This window comes from Ostrea edulis, chromosome 7 (assembly GCF_947568905.1).
Source record: "Ostrea edulis chromosome 7, xbOstEdul1.1, whole genome shotgun sequence".
NCBI classification, from domain to species: Eukaryota; Metazoa; Mollusca; class Bivalvia; order Ostreida; family Ostreidae; genus Ostrea; species Ostrea edulis.
In genome coordinates this window covers 41,056,174-41,081,833 of record NC_079170.1, presented here as the reverse complement: position 1 = coordinate 41,081,833, position 25,660 = coordinate 41,056,174, and the positions used below count along the sequence as shown (strand labels likewise).

The 25,660-nt window shown below is 36.0% G+C and overlaps 1 protein-coding gene and 2 long non-coding RNA genes across 6 annotated transcripts in view; 2 read left to right on the top strand and 1 right to left on the bottom strand.

The window, feature by feature from the left end:
- The window catches only part of LOC125675197 (uncharacterized), a 229,268-nt gene that overhangs the window by 26,657 nt on the left and 176,951 nt on the right, over positions 1-25,660 (bottom strand). The gene's annotated exons all lie outside the window — the stretch shown is intronic.
- LOC125654519 (cell death abnormality protein 1-like) overlaps positions 1-25,660 on the top strand; it is a 328,838-nt gene that overhangs the window by 170,966 nt on the left and 132,212 nt on the right. The gene's annotated exons all lie outside the window — the stretch shown is intronic.
- Positions 16,403-20,031, top strand: LOC125656528 (uncharacterized). Its single transcript, XR_008796991.1, has 3 exons — positions 16,403-16,637; positions 16,915-17,055; positions 19,803-20,031. It is a non-coding gene; the product is annotated as an uncharacterized LOC125656528 (long non-coding RNA).

Below are 25,660 nucleotides of genomic sequence, written 5' to 3'. Positions count from 1 at the left end.
TTTTAGTCAAATTCGTATAATTAAACGACTTTCATGATGTGTTAAATAATTTACACCCCTCAATTAAATGTACGGTGGATACAAGCGACACAGAATTAGCTTTTTTGGATATCCATTTGATAAACGAAGATCGGAAATTATAACAGACTTGTACTACAAAGAAAACAAACCCGGATTCCCACCAGTACCTTCTATTCAATTCTAGCCATCCCTCACATGTAAAACGTAATATACCTTTTAATATGGCGAGACGTGTCTGTACAATCGTCATTGATGGAAGGAACAATCGTCTACAGGAATTAAAAACACTTTATTAAGACAGAAATATGCGATAAATTTAATAGATGTCGTTGTTTAAAGAGCCAAATTCATACTTATCGCAGAACTCCGGAATTTTAGAAGATCAGGAACCCAGAATGAAATAAAAAAAACATATTCCCCTTATCATAAATCACAATCCCCGTAATGTAAATATGTACTCTTCTGTGAAACTTTCGAATTTTACTGCAATCCGAAAATCTAAAGGACCTTTTTGAACTAAAGAGCATTGCATACAGCCGACGCCAACCTCCAAACCTTACAAAATTACTAACAATAGCCAGATTTTCATCTGATGAAGAAACACCTACAGTTTCCAAATGTATGGATCCCTGTTGTTGCACCTGTCCATATTTAAAAACAGGGGATTCGATTACTTTTAAATGTGGCAAAACGTTTAATATACATACAAATATATCGCGCAAATCCAGAAATTTAAAATATTGCATGATTTGTACTTCCTGCGGAGAAAACTATATAGGATAGACCGGAACCAAACTAGCGGAGTGTGAGAGTTCACAAACAACAAATACGGGACCCGTCCGTCAGGAATACACCCTGCAGTGAACATTTTGATTTATGCGCCAATGGAAACATTTTAATATTTCTGTTTTATAAAGTTTTAGAAAATAATGAACACTTACGAAGAACAAAAGAGGAATATTTTGTAAAGTTATTCAAACCTAAATTGAATGTAAATTAATTATTATAACTTGGATGTTATATTTCAACTCATTGCTTTATTTTTGGCGCCTTATTGACTTTAACTTGCGCCAATTTAGTACGCTGCCTTTGTGACGTCACGATAACGACGTCTAAACTACAATGTCATAACAAGTACATTGTACTCTTTTTGTAAAACTTGTTACACTCTGAAGAGCCGAAGTACACGGCGAAAGCGCTAAGGGTAATTAATTAAATGTGAATCATGTGTACTTAGTCATTGTTGGATATATTTTTTCTACTTATAACCTATACCATGGACATTTTGTGCAATTTATATATATATATATATATATATATATATATATATATATATGTGTGTGTGTGTGTGTGTGTGTGTGTGTGGGTGTGGGTGGGTGGGTGGGTGGGTGGGTGTGTGTGTGTAGAGTATAGAAATCAAAGTACTGAAAGTACTGATAATGTCTAGGCTTGGCTTGTAATGATGCTGTATGGATATACAAGTTATGATACTAGTATTAACATATCAAAAGAAAATGTTCAATAATTTGCTGCAACTGCTAAGAAAAGAATAAATATTGGAAATTTGGAACGTTTTTCTAAACAATTATGAATACATACTTTACTAGTATTTAAGATGGAAATCTCCTTAAGAAATATTTTTCATGAAGTTTTTATAGTAATTGATATTGTTGTTCGACTTAGTTCGATCCTTATTGTAAAAATCATTTACAATGTATATAATGAAAATGTTAAATTAATGAAATGACACCATTTTGCAGTGATATACATATTATGCATAAAACGTTTGCTGGAATCAATTACAAACTCGTTTTGATATGTGAAAAGTGCACCTTTTTAAAAAATGACATCTAAGAAGAATATTTTTTTTCTTTAACACAATGTTACCACACAATACCATTCAAAGAAACATTAAAAACTATTAACCAAAAGAATTTTCATTCCTCTGATAAAATATTAGAAATATGTCTTGTCATTTCATCTCGATCAAATGCAATTGTATTTCTCGACAATCTCAAGAATGTTCTCAAATAATTCAAAACCATTCTAATTAAATCATTTGACAAATTATCACATATTTGCATCATAGCTTTTCAGTATTCTCAAATGATTCCGAAGGTATTTTCATTCGACTGAGGAAATCTCAAAAGTATACTTCATTATTTAAATGAAATCTAAGTGTATAATCTCAATATATCTTACATTCTAAAGAAATGTTAAATAGAATTAATCCCACTTATATGTTTACATTATGTATCTTGGTACTTTTAAAAACTGATTATGATTTTTAATCTGCTAGTATCACACTTCTTACAACATGTGAAAGTAAATTTCCTTTTCTCAAACGCTTTCTTAATTATGCCTAGAATTTGTATTATATAAATGTATTCAATCCATGGCGACATAGGTGAAGATTTAACCCCTTTTCGCATCCAATGTACATTATGAATATCTATATATGTTATATGATATTACATAAACATAACTCCTTCTTTATATGACCTAGAAACCCAGTATTTTATAACTCCGTTTACCTGATCAGAAGATAGGGCTCACAGTGGGTGTGACCGGTCAACAGGGGATGCTTACTCCTCCTAGGTACCTGATCCCACCTCTGGTGTGTCCAGGGGTCCGTGTTTGCCCAACTATCTATTTTGTATTGCTTATAGGAGTTATGAGATTGATCACTGTTTGTTATCTTCACCTTGCATTAATCTAAAATCAGAATCAATTGCTTCGGGGTGCCATCAGTTAATATCATTCATATAGCCTTCGGTTCCATTTTAATTAAAGTATACTATTTGAGGTGTATTCGTCATTATTCGATGTGGTTCAACCCCCTCCCTTCCGCTTTTTATGAACCTGACTTTCTACAGTCCTGTTTCCATATAATGACATGATTTATAATGTCAAAATCACAGGGGTTAAGCCCGTTTGGGACCGAACTCTGTGATACCATTAATATATATATACATGTATATGGTATCACAGAGTTCGGGCCAAAACGGGCTTAGTCCCTGTGGTCAAAATAGTGCCCATAATATTAATCAGTGGGATGAGATAATTGTTAAAACGTTGATAGATTAATATTATGTTGTAATGACACATGTAGTTAAGTTTTCTGGAACCTAAAAAATGTAAAAAGAACATAGATAGGAGAGAAATATTTATTCATGGTTCGAATTTCCTCAATTGTTTATATATGATAGATAAGTACTTGACCCAAACGCCCACAGCATCGGTTAACGTCCCTAATTTCCTTGTAGATCTCATAATGAAAATAGAAAAATAAAATAAAATGGGTTAAGATGAGAATAAAACGCAATGAAAGAAAACAAATGCATAAAAACGTAATAAAAGTGTCGCCTCTGAAACTCTAGCGGCTGGAGTATACTAGTACTTAACCTATTGAATAGTACTTAACTAAAAAAATCAAACTAGAATCAATTGTTGGAGGGGTATCGTTGATTATACGATTTCACCTTATTGTATATTATTAGGTGTATTCTTCATTATTTGACATGGTTATCAGATATAGTGCAGAGGTAATATTTGGGAGCTGGATCAAGTTTCTGACTCATCCCTTTCCGCTTTCTACGGGCCTTTCTGCATGCTAAACATGCATCATAACAGTTATTGTTTTAAACGAAATGCTTTGTTGTTTGGTAAAAATATTAGAAGAATAAGCTTTCTGTCATATTTAAGTTTATATACATGTGCCCTCTACCATTTAATCTATTGTGACCTACATTTTGATTGATTAATTTGGATTGTGAATTTTGAAATTCGAATCTCGTATTTTGAATGTCGAATCTCGAATGAGACCTTCTGGGCTTTCGTAATAATATCAGTAAAATTGCTATACCAGAACACACTTTGAACAAAAGTTTAATACACAACAACAACAGTTCCAAAATATATTTAAAAATTGTCTTTTTATGCTAAATACATAGACCAATCAAAGTACATTGCCATGAAATCCAGCAAGTCAGTGTAAATTTTCTTTCAAACGTCATGTCCATGCAAGGACCTCTACCAACAATGTGTATTGCATTCTATGTACATGTACCTAGGACAACACATTGGTTCAATGCTTCTTTGCAAAATACATAATTCTGTTATAGTTTGAATGGAGTTTAATAATAATTCAACAAATTAAAAGAATATCAAAACGAAAGTTGACGTGAATGGAAAATATCCCTTTTCAGGTTTATTAGTCTAAGTCAATGTTGTGCTGATATGACCTGGGATGATCAGAAAAAGGAATGTGTTCGTAAGTGATATGTAAAAATTTGTATGATACATGCATCGTTCGTAAAGTGGTTCGCGTATGTATTATGCTAGAGCTTTTGCTTTATTTTGGGGTAATCATAGAATCTTTGAAGTGTTTTCAGTGAATTCGTTTTCTGAATAATTGTCTTTTAGAGTGCAATCCAGGATTCATAGGAGTTAACTGCTCTGAACCCTGTCCTCGTGGAGTTTTTGGAAGACAGTGCGACTTAAAATGTCCACAGGACTGCCAGGATTGTCATCATATTACTGGGGAATGTCTAACAGACCAAAATAGTTAGAGTTCTAATCTTTGATAATCTAAATTATATATGAGAATATGTATGAGATTGATCAATGTTATCTTTATCTCTCGTATACAACATAAATAAGACATATGATAATTTTTGCTAATGAGTATGAAATTTGTTCCTCGTTTCTTTAAAACTTTGTATCGTTTTTCACTTTTTACAAGCATTCGTGTATTCCACCAAGCTGGTTGACAGTACAACTCTAGGAATGATGGAATCTGGCGACATAAAAACAACAGGGAAATATGTCCAAAATACGTCGGTAATCATAGTTCTTGTAACCGGAGGATCCCTGCTCATCGCTGCATTGCTGATTGTGGTTGCTCAGCACATCATAATGATAACTAAACAGAGAATACAAGCGAGATTTCATGACGGAGAATGTACTTTACAGAACGAATCGCCTATTTATGAACAAGTCAACGAAAGCCAAATGTTACGAGCAACTGGTCTTCCACAAATGGGACACACTTCGTGACAAGTAACAGAAGGACCGCTGAAAACGATAATTTTCAGACAGTGCCCGATTTACTTAATTGTGAATTGCACTTATCAATCCGAAAACGTCACTGAATGATATATTGTACAGTGATGCTTATGCAATGTACATATGAAAGAATACAGTGCCCCCAATCCCATAGTGATGTTCATTTGTTCATATTTGTGTAGAAAAGAGAATAACAGAACACATATTTCCTGAAGAAAGTGTTCTTGTTTTTAAAAAGTATTACAAGGAATACAATTCTAGCACCAAAGCAATTGAAAAACGTACTAGCTTAGTGAATTGTAAAATTGAAAGATATATTATAATGAAATAGTCTTTGTTTGAGCAGTGATTAATCTCATAAAGACAATGATAATTTCAGAATAAAGCAAAGACGGACCCCTGGACATAAAAAGGTATATAATATACATATTTTGTTCAACTGCATGCATCAAATATATCAAGAATTAATACCAAAAAGAAGATATGTACAAAACCACTCGTTATCAAGTAGATTAACGTGCAACGTACGTAATTCCAGACAAATACTAAAATCATTAAAATTCATATCTTCTTCCCCCTCCTTGTCCAATCATTTCCATGGACGTACATGATTAAGGACCACCTTATCCTGAACGTGAAAGGTCATTTGAAAGCAAGTTTTATGTTTGGGAATCTAGATTGTCCCAAAAAGAGCGGTCTTAAACAATTGAACCAGATTTTAATTCAAACAACTTTTTCTTGGATAAATCTCCTTACCAGTTCTGACCATACGACATCTTATCGTTAGTACCAAACAGCAAGTAAAGGTTACTGTGATGAAGTTAATTTTCATTTTAGTTAGTTTGTGTTGTGTTGTCTGTAAATACTTTGTTTATGCCTGTAAGGTGTTTCCGTTGTGCAAGTGTTGGTCGATAAGGATATTTTAGTATACCGGTTTGGTCAGTCAGCGTAGTGGCTGTTTGTCAAGCGTGTGGCCACGTTTTCATGCTGTCCAGCAGGGGTCTTTTCTTGTTGAATTCCAGAAGTTAGTCTAGGTAATGGATAGCCAAGGAAACAAGCATTTTACTGTGTGTGCATTGGAAGTTGAGTCGAATGATTTTGATGTCATTAAAAAGGCCATGCTCAAAAGGTATGATTTGACGGCTACTGTTTACAAGGATAAGTTTAGGGCATGCAAACAAGATCCTAATGAAACATTCAGAGAGTTTTACACTCGTTCATTGAATTATTTCGAGCACTGGTGTCAGATGGAGAGAGTTGGCCAGAACTTTGTAATGCTGGTAGATGTGATTATGGTGGAGCATCTGATCAACATTTCATCCAAAGATCTGCAGGTGTGGTTGAAAGAAAGAAAACCAAAATCACCAGATGAAATTTTTGAGCATACTGAAGCATACCAGAATGGATATCGTGGGTCTGTGATCATGATCAAGTTTCATACACAAGGTAATCTGAATTACAGTAGAGGTACGTCTCGTGAACAGAAACCTGTATCGGATAATCCACAACGTAAATCTGTAAAGAAGTGTTTCTTGTGTCATAGAATAGTTCACTTCATAAGCAAATGTCCAATACGCAAATCGACTGATAAAGATGCAAATCTGAACAACAGTGGGGAGAAAAACCTAAACCTGGTCAATCACAGAAAAAAGCAGGTGAAGTGCATTCACCAACAATGACGAGAAATAGGAAAACTTTAGAGTTACACATGACAGTGGATGGCAAGGAACCATTTGTTTTGCATGACACTGGATGTACCTCAATTTTGGTGGCAGAGAGGATAATCAGAGGATACGATTTAACAAGGGCGTAAGTGAGGTGATCCTGGCAAACGGATGCTCGGAGAAAAGTCCGGAAGTGTGAATTGAAGTTGATACCACAAATTTCAAAGATAAGGTTGTGGCGTTAGTCACGAATACACCTTTTGCGGATTTGATGATAGGGAATTACACACGAGTAGATATCCCTAAAGAGAGAAATTCCATTCATAAAATATCAAGATCGGTAAAAGGCACTTGTCAGGATGTGGAGACAAGGTCACCGGGAAAAGGAAAACCAGTTCAGAAGGAAGTGACAGACATTGGTCAGGAGTTTGGTGAAAACTACTCTGTAAAGGAATGGATTGATAAGCTAAGAAATGATCCTACGTTGGATGTATACATAAAACGAGTTGGTGATGGTACTCCCAAAGACGGAGGTGGCTACATATCACATGAGAAAGGTATGTAATATAGACATTTCAAATCAGATGCAACCAAGGAAATGGTAAAACATTCACTGGTACCAGCTACATTTCGCAGTCGAATTCTGTCACTGGCCCATGATATTCCTATTGTGGGTCATCTTAGAATAAACAAAACCAGGAAAAGAATATTGAAGTAGTTCTTTTGGCCAGGAATTTTCGACGACACTAAGAAATAATGTAGATCCTGTCCAAAATGTCAAAAAAGGAACTTCGAAAACCAAAGTGAGTAAAGTTTAGTTAATTCAAATTCCTACGTACCCTGAAGCAATGCCTTTAAAGACTCAGGAGACAGATGTTGCGGAGGCAATGATTGAGGTTTTCTCAATGCTAGATGAATCAAAAGAGATTTTGTCAGATCAATGTACAAACACTATGTCATTCCTGATGTCGGAGTTATGCCGAGTGTTAAGCATACACAAGTTAAACATAAATTCGTATCATACTCAAGCAAATGGTCTCGTCGAGCGGTTTAATAGGACTTTAAAGAGAATGTTCCAAATATACGCACAGGATGAACTAGGTAAGTGGGATAAGCGTTTGTCATAGCTCCTATTTGCTTACAGGGAAGTTCCGCAGAAATCGACATGCTTTGCACCAATTGAGCTGATGTATGAGAACCACTTGTTATTCTGAGAGAAAGCATCCATGGTGAGGAAGACGGGAATCGTCATTTCCAGCCCTCATTACTGAGCTACATCGTTGAGATGCGTCAGAAACTGACACATATGGCAGATTTCGTATCAGAGAATCGTATCAGGATAGTTAAACGGACCAGAAAAGGTATTACGACAGAAATGTGAGAAATGGGCCATTTGAAGTCGAAGACAAAGTTCTGGTGTTGTTACCGACGAGTACAAAGAAAATACTGGCACAGTGGAAAGGACCTTTTCCTGCATTGGAGAAAGTAAGCCCGGTAGACTACAGATTACTGTATGACAACTGCGTAACAAAGTGTACCACGTCAACATGCTAAAACGCTGGTTTGAAAAAGATAAAGAAAATGAGAAGCAAGCTATAGCAGCAGTTTGTATTGCAGATCATTCGCAAGAGGATAACGAGTGCATTGATAATCCCTTGGTGGATCCAAGAGATATTTTCAGAGATGTCAAGATATCCGACACATTGTCTGAGGAACAGATTGTTTGCAAGAATGCAGCGAACTGTTGACCAATGATCCTGGCAGAACGCCAATATTGAAACATGGTATTGTTACTATAAGCGATATTCGAGTGCGCCGAAAACCCTATCAAATTCCATATGCCTTACGGAATGAAGTGAAAAGAGAGTTGCCGGTGATGTTAGAAACTGGTATTGTGGAATCTTCGGTAAGTCCTTATGCATCTCCAATAGTTCTCATTCCTAAGACGACAAGACAATTAGGTTCTGCATAGACTGCTAAATACTTAGATTGACGACATGATTGATAGACTCGGGGAAGCCATGTATTTGAGTAAGATAGACCTTACCGAGGGTTATAGGCAAATCAGTTTGGACGATGTTGCCAAAGGGAAAAGACGCATTTCTGACCCCATTTGATCACTTCCAATTTATGGTAATGCCATTTGGAATGATGAACTCAGCTACAACATTCAACAGGTTGGTAAGAAGGTAAAGATATCGAACAGTGATCAATCTCATAACTCCTATAAGCAATACAAAATAGATAGTTGGGCAAACACGGACCCCTGGACACACCAGAGGTGGGATCAGGTGCCTAGGAGGAGTAAGCATCCCTTGTTGACCGGTCACACCCGCCGTGAGCCCTATATCCTGATCAGGTAAACGGAGTTATCCGCAGTCAAAATCAGTGTGCCAAGAACGGCTTAACAATCGGTATGAAACACGTCAGATAGCATTTGACCTAATGTGAGGTTGTTTTGACGAACTAGATCGTTATAACGACCATATAATTTGCGAAATGCTGACTTCAATCGAGACTGTTCAAACCACTGTACCATCAACATGTTTGTCAGTAGCTTACCTCGATTTAAAAACTGACTATACCCAGAACAAGCTCTTATATATCGAATCAGTTGAGATATATAAAAACCATATGCAGGTGATAATGGAATATTACTACATAAATATGGGAAGTTGACGATGGAAAAGCTGAAATCATCCCGTTTGTCATACAGCTGAGTTGTCAGTTTGCCGTTAATGTCTACTTTCAATAAAATATCTAAGTATGAAGCAGAAGTGGACGACTCTGTGATGTCCTTTATTTCGAGCTCACAGGGATATATCAAATCGACATATGAATGAAAGCTATTATTGTTAATAGACAAAACGTCATCGATATATCTAAATGTCGAATTGAAGGCCACAGCGAGATATTTTTTCTTCTCGCGTAGAAGTTTTTGAATAAATTCTTCTTCTTATAAATATAGATTTACATTTATAGGAACAGGTCGACTAACAAAGGACCACAATTCGTGTCCATGGGAATTCCAAGAGACTGTTGGAAGACCTGATCACCAAAGACCACGAAGATATTGTCAATGAGGAACTTTAGCATATTTTGCGTGGAATCAGAGTGGTAATTAACAAAGTAAGTTTTTGAATGACTGATCACTAGATATGAATCTTTCCGTTTTCCGTTTTTGTTGAAGAAACAACTGTCTATGATGTCAAAAAGTCTAGTCTTTAATTTATCGTGAGGAATGGTCGTGTGTAGTGTTGAAAAGTCATAAGTTTTAATGTTATTGATTTGGAAAAAAAATTGCGATTTGAAGTTTACTAACTGTTTTAGTTGACTATACTACATTTTCAGATTCCTTTTTCGATGACATAACTATTTTCAGCAAAAGTTGGGAAAGTCATGCACGGCACATATAGGCAGTGCTAAGCTCGTTACAGTAAGCAGTTTTGACAGCTAATCTAAAGAAATGCGAGTTTGGTTCACATCAGATGAAGTTCTTAGGTCGTTTGGTAGGGAATAGTCAAGTTAGTACTACAGCAGAAAAAAATTCAAATTATTTGGAATATCCCAGTTCCAATTAAGAAGGAAGTAAGGTCATTTATAGGGTCAGTCAACTTTTATGGGAAATTTATTCCCAATGTCTCTAAAAAGTCAGCTCCATTATCAAATTTCACAAGGAAAAGGTCATCCAATAAGGTGAACTGGACAGATAAGCACGACGAGGCTTTTCATAATTTGAAACAGGAATTGGTAAGTCCGCCTTTACTATGGAACCCTGATTTTCAGTCAGAGTTCATATTACGAACTAATGCCAGTGATAGGGGACTTGGAGCAGTTCTATTACAAGAGAGAGAGAGATTCAAAACGTCATCCTATTGTCTACCTTAGCAACACTTTGTTGCCCAGAGAATAAAACTTTGCAACAGTAGAAAAAAATGATGGACATTTTCTAAATAGATGGGGACATTTGTGATGAAGTTAATTTTCATTTTAGTTAGTTTTTGTGGTGTTGTTTGTAAATATTTTTTATGCCTGTAATGTGTTTCCGTAGTGTGAGTGTTGGTCAATACGGCTATTTTTGATATCTCGGTTTGGTCAGTCAGAGTAGTGGCTGTTTGTCAAGAGTGCGGCTACGTTTTCATGCTGTCTAGCAGGGATCTTTATTGGCGAATTCCAGAAGTTGGTCTTGGTAATTGGTAGCCAGGGGGACAAGCATATTACTGTGTGACCCTTGGTTTCCTCCATTCGTGCATAAGGGTTTTAAGAAATTAACTGGACCACATCAGACAATATTCCAAGCGCCCAGAATGTGTTCGTCGGGAGTTTACCAGTCTGTGGAATCAGAACCAATGCGAATACTAGACCCTCAAAATAGTTGCTAAATCCACCACGTTAAACGCCCATGCACCCCGTGGTACATGGGAATTCCACGTGGTGGGTTCAGCAACTATTTTGAGGGACTAGTGTTCGCATTGGTTTGAAGTCGGCGTTACCCAATCGGCACGAAACACGACAGACAGCATTTGACCCAATGATAAGTTGTATTGGCAAACTAGATCGTTATAACGACCATAGAATTTGTGAAATGCTGATATATCATATAAACTATGTACCAAAACTGAACACTCTTTAGCATTCTTTACACTCCTTCCTTCCTTATTTGAATACATGGTTTGTAGTAGTGTCGTTCTTAAATGACATTATATCCCCTTAGCACACGATCCCATCCCTGTTATATCCAGGGGTCTGTGTTTGCCTAACTCACTATATTCTATTATTCCTTTCAGGAGTTATATATTCTATAAGTATCTCTTTTTTTTTTCATTTTAACAGGCAATTTGAAATATTTCTACATCTATAATGATCACGATTTATTTCATTTCGTCAGTAACGTATTCTTTTTCGTAACGATGAATATCGGATAGAGACATTTTATATCCAAACTCTACTGTGGACTATGGACTTTTTAGGTGAAGACTTTTGTGAAAATATGTTTCTTATTTGAAAGCGAAAATGATATTGAACAAGAGGTATATATACAAGGTGAAGATAACGAACAGTGATCAATCTCATAACTCCTACAAGCAATACAATATAGATAGTTGGGCAAACACGGACCCTTGGACACACCAGAGGTATATATATATATATATATATATATATATATATATATATATATATATATATTTCTTAACTGTCACCTGAGTATCGTGTGCCAACCTGGATATTAGTACATTAGTCGTAGTTTATGCCATTATTCATTTTCAATGATTGATGAGAAGTGATTATACAGATGCCCTGATCAATATCAAAATTATGCTATGTAATAAGAAAAAAATATTAGCATCTCTTCTTGTGCAATTGAACCTTTTAACAATATCTAATTTGCTATTTTAAGTAGTTTTCCAAAACAAAAACATATATCACCCTTCCCCAGAGAAACCCTTGATGATGAACAATACCGTTAAACGAAACTTGATAGAAAATTTAAAGTTGTATTGTCCGTATTTCAACATTTTTTCCATCTTTTAAAACGCTTTTAAATCATCGCACGCACTTATTCATGAGGCTGTTCGACATGTCATGTATTGCCACATCTGTTTAAGGCAAAATTATTTGATTTCATATCGGTGTTACAAACAACCGTCACTCGGCTATTTCAAATAATTGTCACGTGTTCAATTCAGGCTTTCAGATCATCGATTGTCTTATCTGTGTAAAATGGTGTATTTTGTTACAATTGGTACTTTGCCAAAAGTTTAAAAGAAATAACGAAATATCACATACCTCTGACTAATTCGTTGTTTTACGCACTTTCAGTCTTAAATAGACAGTTGCGCGTGAATTATACACATCATGTTGGGATTCCCCTGACGCGCACGGGGCTATTTATAGTCGCCCAGCAGGCATTGTACAATTTGTGTACCCACTATATTTACGTTTTAAATAGTCTTCTCCGTGTTTTCTTTTGCATGATTTCCGTCTACAATACGTTGGCGACTTACTAGAACATAGTTATTTTGAACTTATATTTAATCATGTTAGTACAAGGAAAGAATGAATATTAGTTTCCTTTAACTGTGCAGTCATTCGGTCTTTGTAAGCTATCTGTGAAGAGGCCACGATTCATCTTCAATTTGAAAACTTTAGGGGGATGGGGCGTCGGTTACGCCTCCTTCAATCTGCCACTGATCCTTATATGGATTAAATCTTCTCACTGTACAAGGTATATACATGTAACCGTCTACTATGATAAAAATACAAGGTGCTTGTGTAAGTTTTCTACTGTTTATTTAGTACAATCGCCATTCTGAAGGATGGCCCAAAACATAAAATCACTAAGTATTCTCTTTTCCTTTCTACCAGTCACATATTTTAGTTCAAATTAAATAATGATTTCAAAATATCAAGAATACTAACATACAGTATAACAATAAATCCGAACTTTTGCCGCATATTTTAAAAAATAGAAGTTAAGTTGTAAAATATTCAAGTTTCCCAAGTATAATTCTATAGGTGAAAAATCAAATCACTGTCCGGGTAGGGGTAGGTGCTTATTTTTGGAATTCATGTTTGCGTAGCACCAAACAAAGCTCGGTGGTATCATTAGATGTGAGGATTAAAACCCTGGATGTGGACCTGGAGTTACCAGTCAGTGTAAATAATATCATCAAGGACATCGTCCTGTATAAATGTACAACGAAATGACAGTGGACAACCATATAAGGCTATAACTCTAATTTTTACATCTTAAGAAAATTAAAACACACATATATATATATACGTCTTAATACTTTTAGCACCACATATATCTTTTGTTTTATAACTGATTGATTGATTGATTGAATCAATCATAAAACAAAAGATATATTCACATTGTTAATCACGATCATAAGTAACGGATAACTGTAATAAAAATCATTTTTGTTACACGTCCACCGGAATGTTTTCGTGAAGTGATTTACTACGACAATACGGAACGTAACTACAGATAAACGCATGGATTATCCCGAAGGCTTCCCGCTTTGATGGATAAAGTTGACTGTCGAAGATGTCCCGGTATCCTCTCTAAAGAGGATTTAGACTGACACAGGGTTTGTTGGTGGATGTGTTGAAGTGAATCGAACTAAACATGGGGTGCACTTTAAGAGAGCGCATTGGAATAATTTTTTTGTTTGGTCAATGATATAAGCTTTAATGTTTGAATTTCAAAAAATTACTTGCACCATATAGCATTCCAATAATTTCATATTCCACTTCTAGATTAAAAATGGTGATACTTTCTTTATGCGATACAGTCTTTGAAGGCTCGGTCATGAAGAATAAATACAGAATCACGTCATGGAAAATTCAACTCAATGATTATCAGTAATAGATGAATTTTGGACCAATGAAATATGTATAGGATCACTTCTTATACAGTTGTAGCATGATACTACATATGCGACTATTAAAAGTCAGTATTTAAATTGATCCATGTTGAAACCGGAAATAACAAAATATATAGCGGAAGGAAAGTGTGCTATGTGAAACAAATATCAAACTCGGTAATTACTATTTGTTGACACGAAATGACAGCTTATCAGCTTGTGATAATTCTTATATTATTGTCACAGGAATTAGTTTCCCCAGAAGCCATTTATACAAAAAGCATCTGCATAGAAGTGTAAGTATCATTGAACATAAAATGTATTTTTATGTATCGTGTAGAAACAGAAATATGTGGGCATTAGCACCAACGAATGCATGGTACAGGTAACGCGTTGTCATATTGATTTTTGACGTGTTTTTTTTTTATTGTTTTATTTTTTACTTTTCATATGCAAGTGTATTTCTGTATCAGGATTTCTAGATAAATCGCTCCTGGCATTCCCCAAAACCACTTCCTCTTTCTCGATCATTTTGATCTTCAAGTAGATTTTCAATACATTTCAAGCATAAGTTCAATATACCTCAAATGTTAAAATGGTAGATCAAATGTTTCGTCTTTACGGTATATTTTACCAAATTTAATGTATATAACCATGCATAACTGCGCTAACACGTTACGCAAACAAAGTGAGATTGAATCTGGGGGGTTTTACAGGCTGCTTTTCATTTTTTTAAATTATTTATTAATTCATTTATTTTGGACTTTGAGGGATATATATTTTTGATTTTTGTACAGCAAGTAACCAAACCATCAACAAAATCAGATTGCGCTGATTAGTAAAGCAGTTTGCATTATTGTTGTGTGGATCAATTAAAAAAAAAACACATCAGGTCAGCACCTCCTGAGAATGACATTGTGTTATTGACTGATTTTTTTAATGCAGTTAGGAACATTTCTATATTTTGGTAGTTTCAATAGCACCACCCTGTTAATGAAATTTTGAATCATCTGTTACATGTAAGTCCAAGATTAGGTAATAAAAATTAAGACCTCGCACATGTACATGTACACTTTACCGGAATTCAACAATGAATATCTACGTTTAAAGTGTTTTACCTTTAGTATCTCTAGGAATTGTATTGATATCCATTTCCTCATGTTGTAAACAATGCGCAAATGAATACAGAAAGATATACAACGTCCATTTCAATGGCTGTGAATTCCATTAGAAATTAAAAGAAAATGTTGATTAAAAAACTGGACTTCGTATCTGCATCTATATGAATATATAAACTACAACCATTCAAGCAGAAATACCCAATGCGTTACATGAAGTATACCAGCACATAGCGTCGCATTCCATACACTTACCCTCCTATATTCTCAAAAATGAAGTTCAATGTTAAATGTTACTAGATACATGTAAAGTTAAATTTCAGAGGCAGTCACAATGTGGTGTAAATAACCGTGTAAATTACACAAGCGTTACCTCTATAAATCGTTTACTTCGATGAACAGAATAATTCGTAAAGTCAATTTTATACTATATAGATACGTGTAGACCAATCACAGTGCATTGTCAGGACATGTCATCGACCAGAAATATGTTTAAGTCCGTGTGAATTTACTTCCAAATCCCATGTTACAGCGAGGACTCCCTCCCCTATCAACAACAGTTTTACCCCTATATCCTTTAGGGCAACACATTGGTTCAATGATTTGTTGTACAAGACAAGATGTTTTATAAATTGAATTGAGTTCACTAATAGTTCTGTCTATTTAATGAATATCCGTATGGAAGTTAACTTGAATGGAAAATACTTATTTTCAGGTTCAATGGTAAAAGCAACTGTTGTGCTAATACGATCTGGGATGATCAGAGAAAAAAATGTGTTCGTAGGTGATATGTATGATACATTTATCGTTTGTAAAGCGGATCTCGGATATATTGTGAAATAACTTTGCCTTATTTGCTGTATCTTGAAATCTTTGCAATGGTTTCAATAATTTCATTTTCTGAATGATTGTCTTTTAGAGTGTGATCCAGGATTTGCAGGCCTCAACTGTTCTGATCACTGTCCCCAAGGCGTGTTTGGAAAAGAATGCCAATCAACATGTCCACAGGAGTGTCAGGATTGTCACCATATTACTGGGGAGTGTCTAACAGACCAAAATGGTAAAGTTCTAAACTATGATATTCTGAATTACGTATACAACATATATAACACACACGATCATTTTTGCTCACAAGTATGAAATCTGTTTATCAGTGTTGGAAAACTTTGTGTCCTTTTTTTTTTTTTTTTTTTACTTTTTACAAACATCCATGTCTTCCATCAAGCGATTTGTTTTCTGAATAATCGTCTTTTTAGAGTGTGATACAGGATATGCAGGACTCAACTGTTCTGATCACTGTCCCCACGGCGTGTTTGGAAGAGAATGCCAATCAGTATGTCCACAAAATTGCAAGGATTGTCACCATATTACTGGGGAATGTCTAACAGATCAAAATGGTAAAGTGCTAAACCTTGACATTATCAATTACATATACAATATAAATAAGTCAGAGGATCATTGTCGCTAGTGATTATGAAATTTGCCTCTTATTGGTTTAAAGCTTGATATGATTAGAAAACAGAATGTGTGTGTAGATTATATTTATGACGCATGTATCGTGTGTAAAATGTATCGCATATATATTATGAACAATGATTATGCCTTATTTTGGGTGTTTCAAAATCTTTGAAGTATTTTTCCAAGAAGAGCCTTTTCTGAATACTTGTCGTTTAGAGTGTGATCCGGGATTCAGGGGACCCAACTGTTCTGAACATTGTCCTCGCGGCGTTTTTGGACGAGAATGTCAATCAGCATGTCCACGGGAGTGCAAGGATTGTGACCATATTACTGGGGAATGTCTAACAGAACAAAGGGGTAATAATTCTAAATTTTGATATTCTGAATTACATATACAACACGAGCAAGTAACATGGTCAGTGTCGTTAATGAGTAGGAAATGTGTTTCTTAGTACTTTAAGGTAGTGACGGAGAGCAACCACTTGATTAGTAAAATTGTGTATTCTATTTTTTCGGAATTCCTTACACCGTCATGGAGTAGTTGACATTTTTTTTCCGGAACTGCCTTCATGTGGCTGTGACTGACTTGACGACTGAAAGGTATAGCTTCACGGGAAGATAGAAAAAAATAGCCATAGTTTTAAATAGCAATATAATACGTCAATATTTCATAATGGTGGGATCAAAAGTTTGGTCTGTGTGGTACGTTTTATCAAACTGCATGTAAACCACCACGCATCACTGCGCTAACACCTCGCGTAAACAAAGTTGTTCATGAATCATAATGTCGTAGTGTTGCGAGTTTAGATACTGTTTATGTGGGTACTGGGAGTAGAAACATAATTTTTCGTAAGAAGAGGAACTTGGTGGATGCATTCAACTTCAAAACTTTCCTTCGGTAAGTGGCAAATGTCATGAATTAAAATTGTATCCAGTTCACATTTCCTATTATTTCACAAAGCCATTTTAACAGCATCTATAACTTTAAACACACGATATAGTAGATTATTATTTTATGTGCATGCATGTATTTCATATGTGCTCAAAGCACAGCTTCTGTTCAAGATATAGGGCTCACGGCGGGTGTGACCGGTCGACAGGGGATGCTAACTCCTCCTAGTCACCTGATCCCACTTCTGGTGTGTCCAAGGGTCCATGTTTGCCCAACTCTCTGTTTTGTATTGCTTGTAGGAGTTATGAAATTTATAAATTTTGTTGTCGTCGCCTTTCCTACATGTGTATGTAATTGTTAATACAAATGTTTACCAACTTTGTAAATACGGAGTCTTGCAAGTTTGTCCCCTTTTGTTTAAAAATATCATACTTTGAACTACTATTTACTAGCATATTCAATGGTTAACAACGGTTCAAACATTAACTATGGTGATTTTCTCTAGGCTTCATTCCTAGGACCAGTGTAGGTTGGACTTGGATTCGAGTCAATAAGTTCAAATGCAATTGCATTGAATATTTGCAAAAAGGTTCAATATTTTCTAAAGATCAATTCGGTTTCATTTTAACACCATACAACAGTTTTAAAGAAAATTCTGAATATATATTGTTGGGTCGTTCTTTCTACACTGATTGTGAATAGATATCACTGTGTTTACCTGATCAAGACATAGGGATCCGTTTACATGATCAAAATAAAGGGCTCACGGCAAATACGACTGGTCGACAGCAAATGTTTACTCCTCCTAGGTACCTATCAGATTTGAATTCCTGAAAGGAGTTATGAGCTTGATCACTGTTCGTTCTCATCGCTTTTTCATTTTAGGATAAAGTACAAATATTAAAATAAATAAGCATAAAGCTGAGGACAATTCAATGGTTGGGTGTGGGGGCTAGCTATTAATATCTACCTTTAAGCTTTATATCGCTTTTTATTTTTCTAAGCATCTATATCTTCCTTCGTATTAATTGTTCGTGAAACTTTTGAAATGATGAAAGTCGCCGACATATCAAAACAACCGAGAAATATGTCCAAATCACGTTAACAGTCATAGTTGTTGCAAGCGGAGGTTTCCTGCTCGTCGTAGCAAACATTTTTTGTAGTTGCTCAGCACATCATTATGATAACCAAACATACAATACAAGCGATATCATGACGGATACTATTCTTTTCAGAAAGATTAATTGCCTGTTTATGAACAAATCAACGAAAACCAAATGTTGCGAGATACTACTCTTCCGAAAATGAGAAACTCTTCGTGACAAACAAGACACGTAGCATGGTGTCTAGAATTTGGTGGTTAATGATGACACCATGAAAAACGAATATGAGACATTGTTTGTTTCACTAAATATTGGGAATCAATCACAATACGTCAAATAATTGTATATTATACAGCGATATTTATACAGTGTACATATTATGATCAAATATAGTGCTCTCGATTCCACAGTATTTAGAACGCTAACTTGTTCAAATATTAAGGAAAAACAGAATACAGAATTCCTGATTAAATTGTTCTATGTATAAAACGTATTACAATCAATACGATTTGTTTTACGTAGAGCAACCGAAATATGTACTAGAAAATTCAAATGTATGTCATACACACATATTATTTTGTCAACTATATGTACATGTATCTAATGCAATAGGAATAATTAACAGGAAAATATATCCGATGTGCTCATCATCAAGTAGATTGATGATTGAATGTATGGCTTCTTTCCGGCCTGGTCCTCTTATACCGATCATTTCCTACACGTGAACACTTTATCAAAGGTTAGGGACCATCATATTCGGAAAGAGATATATCACTTTTCTAGACAAGTTGAGATTCAGATTTTTCCAGCTATAGCGGTCTATAAAATTCCCGGATTTTCCACTTTCTATTGAATATGTTGAGTTTGCTTGGTAGTGCTGGTTAGCTGATATTTTATCGTTAGTACCTAACACGTAACAGGCACATGAACCATATATCACAAGACATATCAATGACACCCAGGGTCGAAGCAGTAAAGGATCCTTTGTGCCAATGTAAATGCTTTAATGTCTTAAGGTCCTTGCCTCTCACTTCTCACTTTTGAATTATAAGCGTTTGGCAAAGGAGGAGAAAAATCTAATTTTGCACTTTACGTTTGACACATCGAAGGCATGAACGGGGATTTGAACCGAAGATCTTCCGGTCACGAAGCTTTAACCACTCATTCATCGCGATGGGTTGATCCACCACGACAAAACCCGGACTTGATTTGAACCTGGTCAGTAGGAGGAGACAGTTAATTTTATATCCGGACACTTTAAAACGCTTCGAAAAAGTTGAGAAGTAGTGCTGGCTATGTTTTCCATTCGTTGTGTCATATTTCGATTTTAAGAAAATAAACTCAAACTGATTATTGTTATACTATTAGTTTGGTTTTTGTGTACCCTGGTGACATCAATGAAATGTACTTATATGTGGACATATATAATACACATCAACTATCGCTTTCCTCGTCACAATTCAGCCGCTCTGAAAGAAAAACAAAACCATCCATTAGATTACAAAAAGTAAGCTATCTTATTGATTTCTAAAATTAGTTTTACATATGTACTATTGGAAAATTACCTCGAAAATAAAACATATGCCACTTGCTTTGGATGACAATAAATCATGAATTCCTTGACAAAATGTATATGCACCTTAACCTCTACCTAACAATGCTTATTAACGAACCATTTGTACAAAAAGTATATTCATCATAAAACTACACTCCAATAATAATTGCATACTAATTAAGCATTTGTGTACAATACGTTTAACTGAGAACTCCCTATATTTACTGGGGTATCTTCATATCGTTTTAATTCCGTGGAAACCTGGGTTAGATTATGTGCTCAATGCATTTTGCTTGTCGTGAAAGGTCACTAAATGGGACGGTCTTTTGGATGAGATCACGACAATTGAGGTCCGTGTCACTGCAGGTGTGGCACGATAAAGATCCCTCCCTGTTCAAAGCCCGTAAGCGCCGAGCATAGGCTTAAATTTTGCATCCCTTCATCAATATTAGTTACGTGTTCATACAAGTGAATTTTTTTCGAGAGGAACGTTAACCAATATACAATCAATCATATCTTTCGTAGACTATGAACATATAAAACTACTTAGATATCATTATAAGAATATGTGTTTGTGATAAATGTGCTATAAAATCTCAACGTACTACAAATTAGAGCATATCACTGGACATCGTAAGTAGTAACAGGTGCTTGACTAGAAGAGTGAGTGGATAATTCAAAATGTGAGAAAATGTCATCATAAGCATATCCTAGATAGTGTGTAGCATAATATAAATGCAGCATCTATTAAAAGTCACAAGCTTAAATGTGAAAGTATATGGTTCATTCTACCCAATTAAATAGGTGATTTCCTATCTTATTTCACTTACATACTTCCTCAATTACTTCACTACATGTGGCCAAGTGGTTAGAGCATCACGCTCAAAATCACACGACCTCTCACCTCTGATCGGCGCGAGTTCGAATCCCGTTCGCGCCGGTAAGTGAGAAAGTTTCCCAGTTTACTTTCAAAAGGTCAGTGGTCTCTTCCCAGGTATCTGATATCTGAGTTCTCTATTCCACCAATTAAAACTGGGCGCCACCAGATAACTGAAAAAGTGTTGAGTGTGGCGGAAAACAACAATCAATCAATCAACAAATCACTATATATGTAATCAACATTATTTCATTTAAACTTCTTTAGGACCAGTAACGTGAACTACTTTAGGTTCAGTAACTAAATATTCTTTCATATATGTCTAGAAATGAAAAGTAGTGGAACTTACTCAAAAGACGAGTTATCAACCTCGGGCGGTTTGGATGTTTCCATTGTGACGTCAAATATGGACATATCATGCTTCTTTCGATCAAATAAAAATCTATATGGAATTATATAGAAATCAAAACATCCAATTTGAAAATAAGGAACAATACAGTGAACAAAACAGATGCATCAGTGATTATTGTAAATGATAACTTTTATGTGACGTACTAGGTATTTGTCTCTCACTTTACTCTGACCTGTTGTTTATGTCTGTGTGGAGTAATGGGTGTTTTTGATCTAATTTTACCATTTTCCTTACTTGCTGTCTTTCATCCAATCAAATGTAACATATTCGTTACGTGGTCATTTTCTGTTTCTTTACTATGTACCAGGAGCCATGCTAGTTCAGAACAGCAATTTTTGTAGAAAAACACTCCGTATATCAAGAATCCATGGTAACAGGTTGAGGATTGATTTACGGAAGGATTAATTTTGTTTGCAGAATTTTCCATTCTCACTCAACGGTGAGTGTTTGTGTATCTTTGATGGATTTTTTGTTCTGATCTTGGGATATAGAGATAGGCTGGGTTGAGATAACGTGGGTTGAGTAAATCCGGTTCTAACTAGTATGGAGATGGACCGCAACACAGACAGCTCGAATTTGTTCAGTGTTTGTTTGATTTGACATTCTTTCATTACACATATACATCGCTACATGCAATGGAATGGAACATTAAGGGATTTTAACTTAGATGTGGAGAAGTTTCGCGTATCTGTGCGCGCTCGAGGGGGGGGGTTTCATGTGTCACAGCTGTGGTCTTTGAACTTTTTGAACTTCCCGAACATACCTTGTATGTGTTTTATTCAAATAGGAGAACATGACATTGTGCAGTCCGACTGCACCACTTTGGCATGTGATATTATATCGTTAGCTGCTTTTATGCACTAGGGTCATGGAATCTCGGTGGTGGTTATTGGTCAACTACTGCGCCGTCAGCCGTGGTCATCTTCGAGGGTTTTCAATCAGAAGATTGTCGTCACCAATCAGCTGTTGACGGAAGGATGTTCCAGTCAAAATGGTGTAGATTTCTGGCATCACAGAGGGTTTTGGCCTGACCTAATTTTTTTTTAGGTCGTAGTGGTGTTCATCTCCATGATCCACGCCAATCAATCCATGTTGTGTCGTCCTCTCTAATGCACAGATATTGGCGAAGCATTGGTTTGGCCATTCTTCATTACCACAATTTACTCAGGCCATTATAAGTGCATTTGTTCCTTTATATGTTATAGATGTACATGTTATTATTATTATACCAGGTGTCAGTTTAAGTCTTTGTTTAGTTCATGTACAGTGTATATCTATAAACACCATTTGTTTGTCTATGGTTGATATCAGAACCATGTCATATCTCTCATACTTGTTTTTGATTTTGAGTTTTTTTGTATAGTTGGTAGAAGGCGTATTTATACTGCACCTTTGATAATGAACAAGGGATTATGACCCAGTTCATAACTGTGACTTCTTGTGGAAGTTGTTTGCAGTTTTTGCTAACGAACAGTGGATTATGTCCTGGTTCATTTTGTACGCTGTTTTGTGGTGTTTGCACAGGCTTTTCACTTACAGCTTCTTTTCATGATCACGAGGAGCAAAATTGAATTATTGTGCCATTACTTATGACTGACCATGTGGCTTATTTGTGAGTATATGGTCATACCTGTTATACATATGCAGCATATGTACCTACTTGATGTGATCTATATCTATTTGTTTGTTTGTACAGATTTGCACACCTTGATTTTATATTTTACATAACAGGAACGTTGCTCTGTTTATATGATATGTTCTGGGTATCATCAGTTTTTAAATCGAGGTAAGCTACTGACAAACAAGTTGATGGTACAGGGATTTCAACAGTCTCGATTGAAGTCAGCATTTCGCAAATTCTATGGTCGTTATAACGATCTAGTTCGTCAATACAACCTCGCATTGGGTCAAATGCTGTCTGACGTGTTTCATACCGATTGTTAAGCCGTTCTTGGTACACTGATTTTGACTGCGGATAACTCCGTTTACCTGATCAGGATATGGGGCTCATGGCGGGTGTGACCGCTCAACAGGGGATGCGTACTCCTCCTAGGCACCTGATCCCACCTCTGGTGTGTCCAGGGATCCGTGTTTGCCCAACTATTTATTTTGTATTGCTTGTAGGAGTTATGAAATTGATCACTGTTCGTTATCTTCACCTTGCATAAAGCTGTTATTATAACATTGGGTGCTTTCTTACCATTGTTGGTAGTATATGATGTAACAATTTGATGGATAGTACTACATCAATATATTAAATATGTTTTCAAGTAATAAAACGTTATTTGTCGTAGATCATGCCTCCCAAAAGGAAGGAAGTGGGCAGAAAAACGGCCTCGAAAAAACAAAGGACTCCAGGAGTTTCCTTGACAGTGGTTGACCTGGACACCACCATTGCGTCTTTCATGAGGCAGAGTCTCCCTCAGCAACCGCCCATCAACTACGATCAGCTGGCAGCGGCAATCAAGACCTCTTGAAACACCACAGACTTGCATGGAGAATCCACAGTTTCATATTTCTGTCAGTCCAACAGTAGCAGGATATATGGGTAAAAGTCTAAATGCTGAATTTATGTCACATTTAGCAATAAATGCTCCCTTACCAAAGCGAGCTATCATTTCGACGACTTCATCAAATGAAGAATATTGGACTGAAGTCTCATTGGGATCTATGGATGTATTAACGCTGCAGTGGTCAGGGAAGGATAAATGAGTTATGAGCCGCCATCCTGATTCATCCCCCTTTGGTACCACCCCCATTGACGAAATACGAAGATTGGAAATAGACAACTCTTTGTATGGACCGCCAATCCTGCCCAATTCAATTTCCTTACAAAGTTTTTCTTTAACCTCCCGGTGGTGTTCATATGCTGATATTCAGTTGTCCGATTGTATATGTAACCTAGGCCCCAAATAATGCAACTGAAATCCCTGGGTAAATCCTAGATATAATTTGTTTGCCACTGCAAGTATTTCTTTAAAACTGAAACTCTAATTGGCGTTTTGGCTAAATCCCAAATTTTGTTGGTTTTGAAATCGGTTTCTTGAGCGTGAAGAAATATTCGGTCCTCTATAAGTGAATGATTGATTCTGTTGCCCTCTGATTTTTTGGGTGCTGGATTTGACGCCGAAAATTGAAATTTCCCCGGGAAACGAAAATTATTGAGGGACTTGTGTCCATTTGCTTGCGGTTGATGAACTCCTTGACAGTGCATCATGGTATGCTGCCCATTACATTGTACATCGCAATCACATATGATCATAAAAAAGGGAAATTTGCTACAAGATCCGTTGAAGTGGAAATCATAACATTTCCCTGCGGCTGTCGGGGCTTGTTTCAGACTCAGAGTACGCGTTTCCACAGAAGATGGGGTCATATACATAAACCAAAGTTCCGAGTCGACCTCCCCCAAAGAGCTACCAGGGCTATTGGCCTTGCGAAGGCGGTACTGAATAGCATATTCATGCCACCACTTATAACCCTACCAGCCCCCATTCTTACTGTTTGAATGTACTTAAGGGCGTCAATGGTTTTAGCAGGGTGTGCCTGCAAGTAGAATGGTGCAAAAATCAACATGACATCCGTCCATTTTTCAATGGACTTTATACGTTTAGGTGTCGAGTCCCTAGTTACTATTTCCCCGAGATTGTTCATGACGAATCCCCCCCCCTTCCACGTTTGATGGCGACATGGATGTTTCTTTCAAAACGTCAATTGAAGAGAAGCAATACCTTTGACCAGAAATAAAAGAGACACTGGGGCAAAAAATACAGCACATGCATGGAACATTCCAGATTTCATCAGAGGAAATTGAATAAATACACAAACAATCATACAGAAGCTAAATACACCAATTGCAACAGAAGCCTTCGTTTTATTAAGATATAGACTAGCCATACATTCATTAGAGAATCGTTCACAAATGAAGAAATAAAATGCTTAAATAGCATGACGTTTTCTAAAATGATTATTTATTTGCACTCTACATTATTGAAACTACAATTGTCTAAGTGTGCAGTTCGATTGATTCGATCTGTTCTTATTCACGGGTAGCGTGTGTAATAATCAACATGTAGCACATTTTCAGTTTCAGCTATACCATTTGCTATTTGTTCCCCGATTT